Source organism: Lagenorhynchus albirostris, chromosome X (assembly GCF_949774975.1).
Source record: "Lagenorhynchus albirostris chromosome X, mLagAlb1.1, whole genome shotgun sequence".
NCBI lineage: Eukaryota > Metazoa > Chordata > Mammalia > Artiodactyla > Delphinidae > Lagenorhynchus > Lagenorhynchus albirostris.
The window spans coordinates 90,620,697-90,626,047 of NC_083116.1; positions in this window are offsets into that span (position 1 = coordinate 90,620,697).

The following is a 5,351-nucleotide window of genomic DNA, read 5'->3' on the forward strand; positions in this document are numbered from 1 at the left end:
GCCCCCTGTTTGGAACGTACCACAGATGCTTAGCTAGAGGGGCGCGCGCCCTTGCTTCTGCGGCGTCAGGGCCCTTGTCAGACCCAGATACCCCTATGGGTTGTGGTGGTACTTCACGAACGCGCGAGGCATGCTGGGGGTGGTAGTCCGGTCGGGCCGGCGCCTAGTGCACGTGGTGGGCATGAACGCCCAGGGTATGGGAAAATGTAAACCTGGGCTGCGGAGTTCCGGGAGCAGCCCTCTGGAGTGGGGGAGGTGTAGGAAAAGGGATCGGAACATGGGGGTACCTCCAGATGGAAAGGCACATCCATCCTACAGAGGGGAAAGCTGAGGCTCAGGTGGCCAAGGGAGTTCATTCATTTGACATTTTGGAGCTCCAGCTGTGGGCCAGGCGCCAGGGATTCTTCCTTGCCCTCACGGAGCTGACAGACTAGCGAGAGACAAGACCATAAATGTAACAAATAAGTAAAAATTATATTAGATACATGTGAATATAATATAAATTGTGTCTAATAAAATGTACATGTTAATATTGCACAGTTTACATAACATGATAGCCAGTGTCAATATGTAAATAATTTACATCTGTAGGGAATTCCCTGGCGGTCCAGTGGTTAGGATTCCACGCTTTCGCTGCCAAGGGCCGGGGTTCAATCCCTGGTCGGGGAACTAAGATCCCACAAGCCATGTGCTGTGGCAAAAAAAAAAAAAGTTACATCTGTATATAATAAATGTCATATTAAATACATTGTGTATAGCCTATATTCATATGTGAATATACAATTAAATATATATGTAAATATGTCGTATATATGTGATAACTGCTAAATGCTGTGGAGAAAAATAGAACAAGGTAAAGGGAAATCTGTGGGGGATAGGTTGCATTTTTAGATAGTGTGGTCAAGGAAGGCCTCCCTGAGAAGGTGATGTTACAGCAAAGGTATTTAACACAAAATGCCTTTATCACCTTATCCCAAATTCTGTATCACATATCCTGTCCTCAAATCCTCCACATTTGCTCATTTGAAAAAGATTTATTGAATGCTTACTAAGTGCAGGGCACTGGGAACATAGCAAAGAACATAGAAAGGAGACTACTGCCCTTGCAATAGTTAAGAACGCTCTTCCATCAGATCTTTTCCTTCTGATTTATTGTTTGCCTCACCTCAGGGAGACCTCCCCTGATACCCCATGCGAAGTAGTCAGGGAATGACTCTCTGAGGAGGTGGCCTGGCCTGTGAAAAGTGAAGAAGCAAACCATGTGTAACATGGGGGGAAAGCATCAGACAGAGGGAACATCAGGGGCAAAGCCTTGAGGCTGGAAGTTCTTGAAATGTTTGGGAAGAGCACAGATGTCTGTGTAGTTGGAGAGGAGTGAGGAAGGGAGAGCACTGGCAGATGAGATTCGAGGCCATATCAAGCAGGGCATTGTAAGCCAGGCTGAGATGTTTGGTTTTTATTCTAAGATCCATGGGGAGCCATAAAAGGATTTTAAGTAGGGGAGTCACATTATTTAAATTATATTTTAGAATCCGGCTGCTCTCTGTGGAGAGAGAACAAACTGTGTGTGTGGGGGTGGGGTGGGGGAGAGGAAGCAGAAAAGCCAGTGAAAAGGCTACTGCAAGAGTCCAGGTAGTGATGAGAGAGGGTCAGACCAAGGTGGTGAAAGAGGAAGTGTGTGGGGTTCTATTTTGAGTTGATTTTGAAGGTAAAGACACCAGGATTTGCTGAGAAATCGGTTACAGCGCATGAAAAATAGAGAGGAGTCCTGGCTGACCCGTGGGTTTCTAGCCTGAGCTGGAAGGATGGAGTTGTCATTGACAGGGGAAATACTCCATTAGGAGCAGGCATGGGGCAAAATCAGGAGTTGGTTTTCAGACGTTACATTATTTATTTATTTATGGCTGTGTTGGGTGTTCGTTGCTGCACGTGGGCTTTCTCTAGTTTGGGGAAGCGGGGGCTACTCTTTGTTGTGGTGCACAGGCTTCTCATTGCAGTGGCTTCTCTTGCTGTGGAGCAGGGGCTCTAGGTGTGCGGGCTCAGTAGTTGTGGCTCGTGGGCCCTAGAGCGCAGGCTCAGTAGTTGTGGCGCACAGACTTAGTTGCTCCGCGGCATGTGGGATCTTCCCAGACCGGGGCACGAACGCGTGTCCCCTGCATTGGCAGGCGGATTCTTGACCACTGCGCCACCAGGGAAGTCCCCAGATGTGTTACATTTTTGATGCCTGTTAGATATCCATGGTCTGGTATGTGTTGGTCGAATTAACAGTTTGGGGACTAGATCTGAGTTTCTGTGGATGGATTTAGGGGCCATCAGAGGTGGCAACTGAAGCCGTGGGTGTGGCCGACTTCTCTGAAGAATTGATTGCCTTCAAAAGGATCAGTAGGAGTAATTGAGGCAGGATTTGGACTTTGGACTTTCCCAAGTGAGAGGGAAGGGCATCCCAGCCGGAGGGAACAGCTTGAACAAAAGCCTGTGGAGATAAGAAAGCAGGGAGAAAGGGGAAGTGGGGGTGAGAGTTGTACAATTCGCATTGCCCCCAGCCACGTATGAGAGTGCAGCTGGTTCACAGCCTCACTGAGCAGATTGTCAAGCCTTTGGATGTTTGCCAATCGGGTGTAATTATAATGTGTATTTCTCTTATTAGGCGTGAACTTGGGCATCTTTTCATAGATTTAGAGGTATTTGCAGTTCTTGTTTTCTGGGAATTTTCTGTTTCCTTTATCCATTTTCTATTGGGTTGTTGTACGTCTTATGGATTTTTAGGGACTCGTTATTTTTATTTGTTTTATAAATTTATTTATTTATTTATTTTTGGCTGCATTGGGTCTTCGTTGCTGTGTGCGGGCTTTCTCTAGGGGCTACTCTTCGTTGCAGTGTGCGGGCTTCTAATTGCAGAGGCTTCTCTTGTTGCAGAGCACGGGCTCTAGGCACCGCGGGCTTCAGTAGTTGTGGCGCATGGGCTTAGTTGCTCTGCTGCATGTGGGATCTTCCCAGACCAGGGCTCGAACCCATGTCCCCTGCATTGGCAGGTGGATTCTTAACCACTATGCCACCAGGGAGGTCCCTAAGGACTCTTTATGTATTAGCCATTTTTTAAAAAAAATGGAGTCTTGAGAATGAGAATGATTTGAACAGTTGTGGTGTGTGTATTTATTCATGCTTCCATGGTCCGGTATGTGCCAAACCCTGTTCAAGGCATCGGGGACACAGTGGTGAGCAAGGCAGACAAAAGTCCCTTCCCTCCTGATGTTTTCATTCTAGTGAAGGAGACTATAGAAAAGTAAGAAAACTTATGTTAGAAATTGAGAAATGTCATGGAGAAAAAGAATGCAAGGAAAGGGGCATAGGGAGTATGGCAGGGGAGAGTTTGGAACTTTAAATGGGGTAGCCAGGAGGTAACATTTGAACATTCAAATGGGATGTCTCCTTCAATCTGGAACGGTTCTTCAGTGCTCCCTTGACCTTCATGACATTGACACTTTTGAAGATTATAAGCCAGGAATTTTGTAGACTGTCCCTCAGTTTGGCTTTGTCTGATGTTTCCTTGTGGTTAGATTCGTGTTCTGCATATTGCCTGGGAATATCACAAAAGTGATGCTGTCTCCTCATTTCATCCTATCAGATGGCTCAGGATTTTAATACTGATAATGTTCACTTTGTTCCCCTCATTAAGATGGTATCTGCCAGGTTTCTCTACTGTAAAGATACTATTTTCCCCCTTTGGAATTAACTAACATATATCTCATGGAGAGATACTTTGAATCTGTGTAAATATCCTGTTTACATCAAAGTGTAACCGCTAGCTTTAGCACCCAGAGATTTCATAACATTAACAGAACATCATCATTGTGCCGTGATTATTAGTTGACATTCTACTGTAGGAGATATTTCTCTTCTCCTCCATGTATTTATTCTTTTATCCATTAATTTCTGTAAGTATGGATTTATTGATTCTTGAACCTTATCAAATGCTTTCTGTGGTTGAGATTATTACGTTTGTTTACTTTTGGTCTGTTAATGTAGAGCACTACATATATAGTTTCTCTAATGTTGACTCAATTTTGCATTCCTGAGATAAACTATTTGATCCAAACATATTTGCTAAATATAATATTGGATTCATTTAGCTAACATTTTTTAAAAATAAATTTCTTTCTTTCTTTTTGGCCGCGTTGGGTCTTCGTTGCTGTGTGCAGGCTTTCTCTAGCTGCGGCAAGCGGGGGCTACTCTTCCTTGAGCGGGCTTCTCATTGTGGTGGCTTCTCTTGCTGCGGAGCATGGGCTCTAGGCATGCGGGCTTCAGCAGTTGTGGCATATGGGCTCAGTAGTTGTGGCTCACAGGCTCTAGAGCGCAGGCTCAGTAGTTGTAGTGCACGGGCTTACTTGCTCCACAGCATGTGGGATCTTCCCGGATCAGGGCTCGAAACCGTGTCCCCTGCATTGGCAGGCGGATTCTTAACCACTGCGCCACCAGGGAAGCTGTAGCTAAGACTTTATTAAGGATTTTTAATCTACAGGTGTAAGTGGCTTGAAATGTTCTCTTCTTGAATTATCTCATCTGTTTTGGGGATCAAGATTACACCAGCCTCGCTTTTTCATCCCTCTCCTTACAACTTGTGTAGGGTGATGTCATAATGCAGACTACTAAGTGAGGAAGGAGGGGCTTTGAACCACTTGCTCTTCCTACACTACCTCCCTTCCACCTTCTTGTCTTAAAAGCATGTATGTTTTGGGGAGGGGCGGTTCCTGGCCCCGTTTCACAGCCCAGCCCCCCAAGGCCCGGAGAGGGCAGCCCCAGCTTCGTGTTCCACTGTACTCAGACCTGTGCTGAGAGCACATGCATACTTGTGAATCACAGGGTGGAGACTGGTTAGTGGGACTGGTGCTGTGGTAAAAGCCGTGGAGCGGATGAGAACGAGGGTGGACCCAACTGGTAGGGCATCCCTGGGACTGGCAGGCTGATTCTCTTATCTCCACACCTCTGGGGTCATCAGCCTGTTGAGGGCACAGGGCCCACTGGCGCCAGAGTTCCTATCGTTGTTCACTCAGAGGTGCCCTCAGGCATTGTCCCCAGACCCAAGTACAGTTTAGCCTTGCAGCCATACAGCAAGGGCAGCTGCAGGGTGGCAAGGCCAGGGGATGGGGGGTTCCTAGTCCTGGCTGTGACCCAGAGGGTCTTCAAGCCTGATGGTGCCCTGGTGGTGCTTGGTTTCCTGGTACAGCATGACCTGCTGGACCCGATAATGGTGAGGGGCTGTGACCAAGATCTTGTCCATCTGTGTTTATGTCCCTGTATCTGTGTGGGCCACAAACCACTCTGGGACATGAGAAAGAGACATGCAAGCTGCG